General features: G+C 46.4%; 1 protein-coding gene across 1 annotated transcript in view; it reads left to right on the top strand.

Annotated features, from left to right (window-relative positions):
• Positions 1-5,335: 5,335 nt before the first annotated feature.
• Gtf2ird2b (GTF2I repeat domain containing 2B) overlaps positions 5,336-11,616 on the top strand; it is a 33,526-nt gene continuing 27,245 nt past the window's right edge. The window contains exons 1-2 of the mRNA XM_028766214.1: positions 5,336-5,380; positions 10,383-10,582. The gene's annotated coding sequence lies outside the window, so the exon portion shown is untranslated. The remainder of the gene's footprint in view (positions 5,381-10,382; positions 10,583-11,616) is intronic.

The following is an 11,616-nucleotide window of genomic DNA, read 5'->3' as shown; positions in this document are numbered from 1 at the left end:
CTGCCTAGAATCCCACAGTGAGGGGCTGGGGGCGTGGCTCAGTGGTAGAGCACCTGCCCACTATTCACAAAGTCAACCTCCCTTATCCATGTGTGGGGCGCTCATCTGATATGCCAGCACTCAAAAGGAGCAGGACTTCAACCCCAGCCTGGGTTGCCGTCTGACATGCTACCTCACAAAAGAAAAGTTCAATAACCTTAGATGCATCCTTCAACTTTCTAAACCATCTTACATTTAGGAGATGGCCAAAAAGATAGAAGGGCATCTGTGAACTTGTCTAAGACCCCCCATAATTAGACATCCAAATTCAAAATTCACATAGTTGGGATTGATCATAAGACGCCTTCTCTAACTAAACAGAGAAGGGGGAGATGGCAGAAGCCAGGACCCTCGCCCTTACCCTCACCCCCTATCTTTCCCCACCTGCACAATGTCCTCTGAAGCTTGGCAACTGCAAGATCCTGCTTAGCAACTGCAGATAGACTCAAAGCAGAGTACCATATCTTCTGAAGAATAGCAGGGAGACCATAATTCAAGGCAGTGTACCGTATAGACCATGACATGTTTCAAGGCACAGGCCAAGAAGATTCTGTACTTTTCCACCACCGGGCCCCTCTTACCCCCTCCCCTTGTAAAACATGCTATAAAAAAGCATTTCATGTTCAAAAAAAAAAGAAATTAAAAAAAAAGAAAGTTAAAAAAAAAAAAGATAGAAGGGCATGACAGTCCACACCTTTAATCCCACCACTCCAAAGGCAGAGGAAGGCAGGCTTAGTGAGTTTGAGGCCAGCCTGGTCTACATAACTAGTTCCAGGCCAGTCAGGTTGACATAGTGAAACCCTAGTTCAAAAGAAAAGAGTAGCCAAAAGAAAGAAGTCTTCTCTGGTGAAAAATTGGGAACGAAGAGTTGGACATGGTGGCGCATACCTTTGAACGCAGCACTCAGTAGGCATGCGCAGTAGGCTTGCCTGGTCTACATCGTGAGTTCCAGACCTGCCGGGGCTACATGTACACGGTGAGACCTTATCTCAAAGGGGAAAAGGGAGAAGAAAAAGTCCGCTTAAGCCATTAAGCTTCTTGAGTGCTTGCTGCTCTAGCCGAAGACTCAAATTCGTTTCCCAAGCCCCACGTCAAATGGCTCACAACCACCTAAGAACTCCAGCTTCAGGGAGTCTGACAAAGACTTCTCGTTTCCAGGGACCCTTGAATACATATGGCATTCACTCATACAGACATGCACGGATACAAGTAAGTAAAAGTTAAAAAAAACAAAAACAAAACAAACACTTCAAAAATTGCGACCAAGAGGACCGCTACAGTATGAATCATGGCCACTAGGTGGCGGTGCTTGCCCATCAATTTGGTTCCTGTTTTGTGACAAGGGGCACAACAGGCCGGTTCGGAAGGAGATTTACAATTGCAGGCAGAAGCAGGGAGTGTGACCCAGTGGTAATGTGCTCCCCTAGCATATGCAAGTTCTTGAGTTCTACTCAGCCCCACAAAAGTAAATGTTTGTGGTTTTTGAAACAGGGTCAAATGTAGACCGGGCTGGTATTGAACTTACAATGTTGCTTCAACTCCTGATCCTCCTGCCTTTACCTCCTGGGTGCCAGGATTACAGGCAAGCGCTACCAAGTCCAGTCTCAATTTTTAAAACATAATAAAATATCTCTCATTTATGTATCTGGGGATGGGGGTGAATACACACTACTGTAAGTGCGGAAGTTAAGAAAACATCTTTAGGGAGTTTTCTTCTCTCCCTCCTCCATATAGATTCCAAGGATGGGTTCAAGAATTTCAGACTCAAAAGACAAGTGCTTTCACCCTCTTAGCCATCTCACCGCCACACAATTAAAAACTTTTAACAGACTTTTTTTTTTTCTTTTTGAAACAAGACCTGACTGCATGGCCCTGGCTCACCTGGAACTCACAATGTAAAGCAGGTAGGCGTGGATCTCAGCGTTCACCCTTCTTTGCCTCTGAAGCTCTGGGATTGAGGGTGTGTGCCACCACATGAGGCCAAAATCTCATCACCCCAAAGCAATTTATTGTCTACCACAAACACGATCTCAGTGTTTGAAATAAAATACTATTTAGAAAATATGACGAAGCTGAGTATGGTGGCACAAGCCTGTCTTCTCAGCACTTGGGAGGTAGAGGCAGGAGGATCAGGAGTTTATGGTCATCCTTGGCTACATAGTGAGTTTGAGGCCAGCCTGAGCTACATGAGATCTTGTTTCAAGATAAAGCAGGGGAAGGAAAAAAGAAAACCAGTAGATCCTATGACAAGGTTCCAGATGCCGCATTGTGTGTTCTAATTTTTATTCAAGGCTTCCTGTTTTGTTCTCTACTCTTTTCTCACAAAATTGACTTGGCTATTCGTATCACTTACCTCCGAGAAAACTTAAAAAGTCATCTTGTCAAACAGCAGTAATAAAACCCCACGGGGTTTTATCATTGAGATTGCATTAAATTCCTGAGTTAATTGAGAGACGCTAGCTACTATAAATGGCATTTCAACCTTGAGTCCTCCTGCTCACGAAGGCAGCCTTCACCAGTGTCACCACAGGTGCAGGCCACCCTGCTTGTTGCTACACATCAGCTAGTTCCCTTAGGTCAGCCTTTCTTACTGAAGCTTATCTTTTATGATGGCAATGTGTGGCTTATCTGTTACTTTTGAGACAGGGTATCACTATGTAGCTCTGGCTAACCTGAAACTTGCTATGTAAACCAGGCTGGCCTTGAACTCGTGGCGATATCCTGCCTCTGCCTCTCAAGTAGTGGTTTTCATTTTGTTTTAGGAGGCGTGTGCAGATGTACACATAGAGTCCAGATGGCACCACCCACTCGTGTGTGTCAGGTTCCTTCCTCTCCCTTTTCTTTTCCTTTTTTGTTTTTAAGATGGGGTTTCTCGCCCAGCGGTAGTGGTGCACGCCTTTAATCCCAGCACTTGGGAGGCAGAGGCAGGCGGATTTCTGAGTTCGAGGCCAGCCTGGTCTACAGAGTGATTTCCAGGACAGCCAAGGCTACACAAAGAAACCCTGTCTTGAAAAACCAAAAAAAAAAAAAGATGGGGTTTCTCAGTATAGCCCTGGCTGCCCTGAAACTTGCTCTGTAGACCAGGCTGGCTCCAACTCAAGAGATCTACCTGCCTCTGCCTCTGCTTCTCCCATGCTAGGATTAAAGGTGTATGCCTCCACCACCTGGCTATTTATTAGGATATGTAGCAGCCTAAGTTTTTAATCCCATCACTCAGGAGGCAGTTGGATCTCTGTGACTTGGAGGCCAGCCTGGTCTACATTGTGAGTTCCAGGACAGCCAGGGTTAAGTAAAGAGACCCTGTCAAAAGAAAGAAAGGGGGGAGATGGAGGGAGGTAGGGAGGGAGGAAGGGGGGGAGGAAATTCAACCAGCTATTATGGTCTGCAGTAAAGGGTCCTCCCCAAAAGCTCATCTATTGGAAACCTGAACCCCAGCTGATTACTCTATTTGGGGTGTTTTGGAAATTTCAGGACGTAGGACCTAGCTGGAGGAAGTGGATCACTGGTGATGTAGCCCTAAGTCTGCCTATATTTTCTCTATCCCTTCCTCTTTCCCCTCCACTCTTTTTTCTTCCTTTTCCTTTCTCCTCCTTCTTCCTTCCTCTGTTTCCTGACTATCAGGAAATGAAGCAGGCCCTCCCACACGTGCTACCATCCCATGGGATCTGCAAACCATGGGCAGACACCTCTGACCTTGAGGTAGGGAGGACGAGAAGACATGGGGATAGGGTGGGCCATGTCCTCTGAGGCTCATCATCTCCCGAGTGGAGATTTCAAAACAGGCAGCTGGCTACACAGAGCTCCAGCTGAGAGGAATGGTCTAGACTGAAGAAGTGACTCATGTAAATGTTTTCCGGGCCTTTTTTGTTTTGGTTTGTTGTTATTGTTGTTTCTTTTGAGACAGGGTTTCTCTGAATAGCTTTGGCTGTCACGAAACTTGCTCTGTAGACCAGTCTGGCCTTGAACTCAAGAGATCCATCTGCCTTTGCCTCCAGAGTGCTGGGATTAATGGCCTGTACCACCACCTAACAGAAATGTTATTTAATAACCCTGAAACTAGGTAAGTCAAGGACAGAGAGCAAGCAGCAGAGATTCCAGACAGAAAGTAGGAAATGTTGCAGCAATCTGAGAGGGGGAGAAAAGGACTTGAGTGGGAACTAGGACAGTCATCAAGCACTGTGCCCTAAAAGGCCACATGTTGTGAGGGTGAGTGGCCTGATTTTGGCAAGTCCCGAGAGCAAGTGATTTTCAGGCTGAACCACCACAGGCTGGACCACGGGATCTAGCAATCAGTGACCCAGTTATGACCTGAGAATTTATTGGAGCCAGCTCAAGAACATGAGCAAATGCAGACCACAGAGGAGGCTGCACAACCTTTCCTGGTAGGAGCGAAGTGTTAGTTCTCTCTTTTATTTTGGGATCGGATCTTATGTAGTCATGGCTGGCCTCAAACTCAGGGAGATTTGGCCTATTTCTGCCTTTCGAATGCTAGGATTAAAGGCATGTATCACCACACACTAAGCAGTACATCTTTAAAGTAGTTTTAAAATATTTTTATTTTTTTTTTTTTAAGCGAGTGTGGGCACCTACAGAGGCCAGGGGATTCAGAGCCTCTGGAGATGGGAGTTACAGGTACGTGTGGCCTGCCTGAAACAGACGCTGGGAATCCAACTCTGGTCTTCTGAAAGCACACCACCAGCTCGTTAACAGCTGAGGCACCCCTCCATCCCCTTTTCAAGTCAATTTTAAAGCAAAGAAACTGAAACCCCGTAAAGTGGGGCTGGAGAGAAGGCTCAGCGGTTAAGAACACTGGCTGCTTTTGCAAGGGGCACAAGATCAGTGGATTTTCCTCATCCACACCATCTGTAATTCGGGGTTCAGGGGATATCGTGACCTATTCTGGCCTTCCTGTAGTGCACACGCGTAGCGCCGCCACAGGCACGCACGCGCGCACAACCAAGTTTGTAGAAGGTATCTAGATCAAGAAAGGCCATGCACATTCAGGGGAGGCGCGAAGAAACGCGCACGCCACGCACCCCAGCTGGCGACCTCGCGGAAGCTGTCCCGAAGCGCACCGGAAGTGGCCGTCCCCACTGGGGGTGCTTCGGACACGCGCGGGAAGCCGACCTTCCAGGAAGCAAAGACAAAAATATATATAAATATATAAAAAAAACTAATAAAAACGACAAAAAGAAAGGGAGCGTGAAGAGGCCGGTGCACAGGAGGCGCCCTCTGCCCTCGCTCCCTCGCCCCCCGTGCTCCGGTCGCCTGCCCAGGGCCGCTGCGCACGCGCAACCCAGGCTTCAGACCCCCGGCGCGGCCCGCACGGCAGGGCCCTCAGGTGCGTACTCCGCCGCCGCATCCCTCACAAGTTCCGCTTCCGCAAGTCCCCCGGGGCAGAGGCATCTCTCGGGGCGCGTGGCGGAACCTTCAGGCGTCCGGTGGCCAGCTCCGAACCCCATTTTCCGCACCGCGAGCAGGCCCTGAAGAGTGGGGGTGGGGTGGTGAGCTAGGCGACCTTCGCACGCAAGGCGCGCACCACAATCTTTCTTTTGATTGGCTGTGACGGGAGCGAGGAGGCGGGGAAAACTATGCCCCGTGCGTGCCGGGGTCACGCGCCTCCCGACGTACCTGCGCTGTGTATAAAAGCACTTGATTGGTTGGGGAAGAGGCGGGGCCATCGCAGTTGCCTAGTAACGGTGCTCTGGCTCCACCTTCGGTTTCGTTCCTTGCCTGTTGGCTCCAGGATTAAGGGGAGCGTCTGGTTTTCGTGGCGGTCAGGGCCCTAGGTCTATAAAGAGAGCGGAGGAAGGGGCCCAGCCTCCAAAATGTGGCTTGTGTCTGGTCTGGTTGAGAGTACAAGTTGGCCTATGGCCATAACTCCAAATACAACAATCAAAAAAAAATTTTTTTAATTTACTTTAAGACGTTTAAAATTTTTAGTAATTTTAAAATTTAAAGTAAATTTTTATTCTGGCATGTACTCATTCAGCATAAAGAACCAGAAATGAGCCGTCCGCAGTGGCACATGGCTTCAGATGGATCTCTCTGAGTTCAAGGACAGACTATATATAGCAAGTTCCAGGCTTGCTGGAGCTACACAGTGGGACCTTGTCATTAAATAAATTATAGCAGCTTTATTGAGATACAGGAAAACTTAACCTTTAAAATATAATGCAAGTCAGAAAAAGAATTCCCTCCAAAGTAAAATTACAAAGCATAACTGAAGCTTAGTGTGATAGCTCCAGCTTGTCAGTTAACCCAGGGATACTGGGGCAGGAAGATTTCAGAGGGTTACAGGATAAAAGTACATAGCCAGGTAGGTACTCCCTCTTTTAAAAAACGGAGGGAGGGACGGAGGGAAAAAGGAAGGAGGGAGGGAGGGAGGAAGGAAGGAAGAAAGGAAGGAAGGAAGGAGAGAGAAAGAAAGGAAGAAAAAGGAAGGAAGAAAGAAAGAGAAAGAAAGAAAGGAAGGAAGGAAGGAAGAAAGAGAAAATGGAGGGAAGGATGCTGAAGAGATATATCCTCTTAAGAGCTTGTACTGGAAGCTGGACACGGTGTTGTACACCAGGCATATCTCTGTGAGTTTGAGGCCATCCTGGTTTACAGAACAAGTTCTAGCGTAGCCAGGGCTACACAGAGAAATCCCGTCTCAAAAAACTTTAAAAAAAAAAAAATCTTGTACTGCTCTTACACAGGACCGAGGTTCAATTCCCAGCACCTGTTTGGAAACTCAGAACCACCACCACCCATAAATCCAGTTCCTGGGCATCCAGTACCCTTCCCAGCCTCCATCACCAGGCGTGCACATGGTACACACACAACCATGCAGGGAAAACACTCCTACACACACACACACATAATCACACACACACGCACATACGTGTACACACACGAACACGCACACACACATTTTAATGGAGGAATGCAGGAGTTGACAGAGCACCCCACCACTACCCTCAAGTGTCCTGGCTGCTCCTCTGGTTGGCTGGGCTCTTCAGTGCTTGCTGCCATAGGGACCATTTGTTCTGAGAGACGTTTTTTCTAACAGTGGAGGTTGGAGAGTGCTTCGAGGTCTTACAGACCTGCTGGCTCTCGCTTGAACATTACAGCCCCAAAGGACATCCGTTTGACTTGGCTTCATTGTGACAGACATAACAGAGGCAGTGGTGCTGTCCGAATGTTTTAGTATAAATGCCTCTATTTGTCTAAAGATTCTGAAGTCTCCATTTATACCCCCAAGATGCACAGTGCGTTGGATGCTTCCAAGCATTTTGATGATGTTGTTTGTTTGTTTGTTTGATTGGTTAGTTGGGTTTTTTGTTTTGTTTTTTGTCTGCACACTATGATGTCACCTGTCACATAGACAAGATTGAGACACCCTGACTGTGGTCAACAGCCCAGATGTGCTATAACCAAGAGTTCCAGATTTTTGAAATGTTGTGCTCAGAGTGCTGCTTGTGCTTCGAAGACAGGAGATCTGCCACTGGGGCGGCATGAAGCAAAAATCAATACATAAGGGCTGGAGAGATGGCGCAGCGGTTAAGAGCACTGACTGCTGTTCCAGAGGTCCTGAGTTCAATTCCCAGCAATTACATGGTGGCTCACAGCCATCTGTAATGAGATCTGATACTCTTTTCTGGTGTGTCTGAAGACAGAGAGAGTGTACTCACATAAAATAAACAAATTCTTTTGAAAAAAATCAATACTTAAGAATGTGACCCCGTCAGTTCCAGTGAGCTGACTATACAAACCTCTTCAGTGTGTTCTGTAACTCTGTTTATTACAATCCTGTGTTCTCCTTTGAGTCTTGGAGCGGCTTTCAAACATGGTCATTCTTCACTGTAAGTTTTATACAGTTAATTGTTTTCTACAAACCTAATTAAATAAGACCTCTTCATATATATATATATTATATAATAGATGGAGGTGCTGGAGAATTGGCTCGGCAGTTAAGAGTGCTTGCCCTTGCAGAGGACGAAAGCATACTTCTGAGAACCCACATCAAGGGGCTCAAAACCCCTTGTAAATCCAGACCCAAGGAATGTGAAGCTTTTTCTGGCCTATACGGGCACCTGAGCGTGTATACATGCGCGTGCACACACACACACACACCACACACACAAATATGCACATATAACTAAATCATCTTTTTAAAGTAGAAGACTAAATAAAGCATGTTTTGTCTGTTGTGGTTGACATCACAGTGTTTATTTCTGTGCGTCGGATGTGAGTATTTATTTTTGGATTCTTGTGGGTGTTTACTGAAGAATAGAATTCCTGGGTCAAGCTTGTGGGTGTTCTATTTTATTGGTGTTTATACTTGGGATTGAGCCCAGAATCAGTGAGTTACAGCAGCAGACTTATGTTTTGTATTTTATATAGATTTATTTATCTATTTATTTATTTAGATTTTTCAAGCCAGGGTTTCTGTGTGTAACAGGCCTGGCTGTCCTGGGGCTCATACTGTAGACCAGACTGGCATCAATCTCACAGAGCTCTAACTGCCTCTGCCTCCTGAGTGCTTGATATTAAAGCTGTGTGTCAGCATAACCTGGCTATGGTTTATTTTTATGTGTGTGGGTGTTCTGCCTGCCTGTATGTTCCTGTACCACATGCATGCAGTGCCAGCAGAGGCCAGAAGAGGGCACCACATCTCCTGGAACAGATCCAGATGGTTGCGAATTGCCTTGTGGGTTCTGAGAACGGAAACTGGGTGCTCATAACCACTGAGCCTTAGCTGCAGCCCCCGACTTAGTCATGTCATTTTGAGACAAGATCTTCCTAAGGTGTTCATCCTATCTAGCCTTAGCCTCTAGAACTGCTGGGAGTCCAAGGTTAGACCACCATGCATAAATTATTTATTTTCAAGACATACCACTATGTAGCCCATGTTGTCCTTGCTGACCATCTCCCTTAGTGTTAAGGTTATAGATGGTTGACTAAGATGCCCAGATTTATTTACTTATTTACTTCGGATTTTAGAGACAGGGTTTCTCTGTATAGCCCAGGTTGTCCTGGAACTCACTCTGTAGACCAAGCTGGCCTCGAACTCAGAAATCCACCTGTCTCTGCCTCCCAAGTGCTGGGATTCAAGGCATGCGCCACCACTGCCCGGCTCGCTCGCTCTCTCGCTCGCTCTTTCTTTCTTTCTTTCTTTCTTTCTTTCTTTTCCAGATTTTTTTAAAAGATTTATTTTACTTATATGAGTACACTGTAGCTGTCTTCAGATACACCAGAAGAGGGCATCAGATCCCATTAGAGATGGTCATGAGCCACCATGTGGTTGCTGGGAATTGAACTCAGGACCTCTGGAAGAGCAGCCAGTGCTCTTAACCTCTGAGCCATCTCTCCAGTCCCTCCAGATTTCTTCAAAAAAAAAAAAAATGACAAGGTGCTACAGAGATGGCACACTGGGGTAAAGTTGATTGCTGCTAAGCTTAATGACCCAAATTTGATGCGATACCTGGGACCACTTGATGTAAAAAGAGACCTGAGTCCTTCAATCTTGCTACACCTCTCCTACCCACAATGCTCAGAGTACACCATGTATTGTCACACGGCTTTTGTGTGGTTGGTTGGTTGGGTTTTTTGTTGTTGTTTTCTGAAACAGAGTTTCTCTGTATAGCTTTAGCTGTCCTGGAACTCACTCTGTAGACCAGGCTGGGCTGTCTCTGCCTCTGCTGGAGTGCTGGGACTAAAGATGTGTGCCACAACCCCACCCCCACCCACACCCCTTGCCACACCTGGTTTTAGCTGGAGGCAAAGTGAAGACAGAGGGCTGTCCTGTAGTGGTCATAAAGACACTAGGCCAGATGCTGAAGTGACAGTAAGTGGCTTATTAAAAGGCAATGAAGATAGCCCAAAGGAATTTGTCTTCTTGACCGGAGGCCATAAAATAACGTGCTAGCTCCTGGCTACACATGCAGCACCTCAGGCTGCTGCAGTTCACAAGGGTTTTTGGTCTCTCTCACAAACACTGGGCTCTGCCGTTGCAGAAGGCATCCAGAGGCAGACGGGAGGTGGGATCACACATCAGATAACCTGCATATTAGAGATTTACATTACAGTTCATAACAGTAGCAAAATGACAGTTATGTGCTAGCAACGAAATAATTGTATTCACCACACCATGAGGAACTGTATTAAAGGGTTGCATCATTAGGAAGGCTGAGAGCACTGGGCTAAACTGAAGGGTGGATATGTGTTCTAGTAAAACTTTACTTTGTTTTATTTTGACTTTTTTTTTTTAACTGAGACAGAATCTCATTGTAGCCCAGGCTAGGCTTGAACTCTGTAATCTGCTATGACCTTGGCCTCTGATCCCTGTTTCCCTTTCCTAGGTGCTGGGATTCGAAGAGTGCACTACCTGTTTCTTTCTTTTTTTCTTTGCCATGTTAAGGATGGAATCCAGACTCCAAGCACACTAGCCAAGAGCGCTTTAGCAACCGAGCCACAGCCCAGCCCTATAATCTTCAGTTAAGGAAAAGTTAACTACTGTATACAACCTGTGATCTAGTTGAATGTTGCTGGTCCTTTACATGTGAGTACAAAAGGGCCTGGGAGATGGTATTCTGTGGGCTCACTTATAACCTGACATGGTTAGTTTCACTGGGTTTGGTGGTACCTGTCTTTAATCCCAGCCCTCAGCAAGCTGAGGCAGGAGGATCATGAATTTGAGACTAATTTGGGTTACAGCATAATGAGGCCTTTTCTCAAAAGCAATAATAAATGTAGTCACGGTGCTGGAGAGATGCCTCAGTGATTAGAGCTCTTACTGTTCTTGCAGGGGACCTGAGTTCTGTTCCTAGCATTTTTGTGAGGCGGTTCAGAACCACCTTAACTCCTGCTTCCGGGGATCTGAGATCCTCCTCTGGTCTCTGGGGGCACCTCCTCACATGCACACTTTCATACACACACACACACACACACACACACACACACACACACACACACGCACACACACACGCACATACACACACACACTTTTTTTTTTTTTAAAGAAAACTGGCAGCCAGATGTGGTGGCACCTGCCTGGCATCCCAACACTTGAGAGGCAGAGACAGAAGGAGCAGGAATTCAACTTATGTAGCAAGTTCAAGGACAGTCTGAGCTATAGGAGACCTTGTCTGGAGAGATAGGAAAACAATCTTCAAAGTTATCCTCTGACTTCCATATGTGCACTATGGTGTTTGTGCCCATACACAAACGCAAAATAAATGATTGCATTTTATTAAAAAGCTGTTTTTAAAGAATCTTTTTTATTTACTTATTTTTTTTAATGTATGAGTGCTCTATCTGCATGTACACCAGCATGCCAGCAGAGGGCATCAGATCCCATTACAGATGGTTGTGAGCCACCATGTGGTTGCTGGGAATTGAACTCAGGACCTCTAGCAAGAGCGACCAGTGCTCTTAATCTCTGAGCCATCTCACTAGCCCCAATAAAAGCAGTTTTAAGAAAGAAAAGTTTCAACCCAGCAGTGGTGGTGCATGTCTTTAATTCCAGCATTGGGAGGCAGAGACAAGAGGATCTCTGAGTTCAAGGCCAGCCTGGTCTACAGAGTTAGTTTCAGG

The sequence above is a fragment of the Grammomys surdaster genome, unplaced genomic scaffold, assembly GCF_004785775.1.
Source record: "Grammomys surdaster isolate TR1022 unplaced genomic scaffold, NIH_TR_1.0 166, whole genome shotgun sequence".
Lineage (NCBI taxonomy): Eukaryota > Metazoa > Chordata > Mammalia > Rodentia > Muridae > Grammomys > Grammomys surdaster.
The sequence above is the reverse complement of the archived record's forward strand: the minus strand, read 5'-3'. Positions and strand labels throughout refer to the sequence as shown.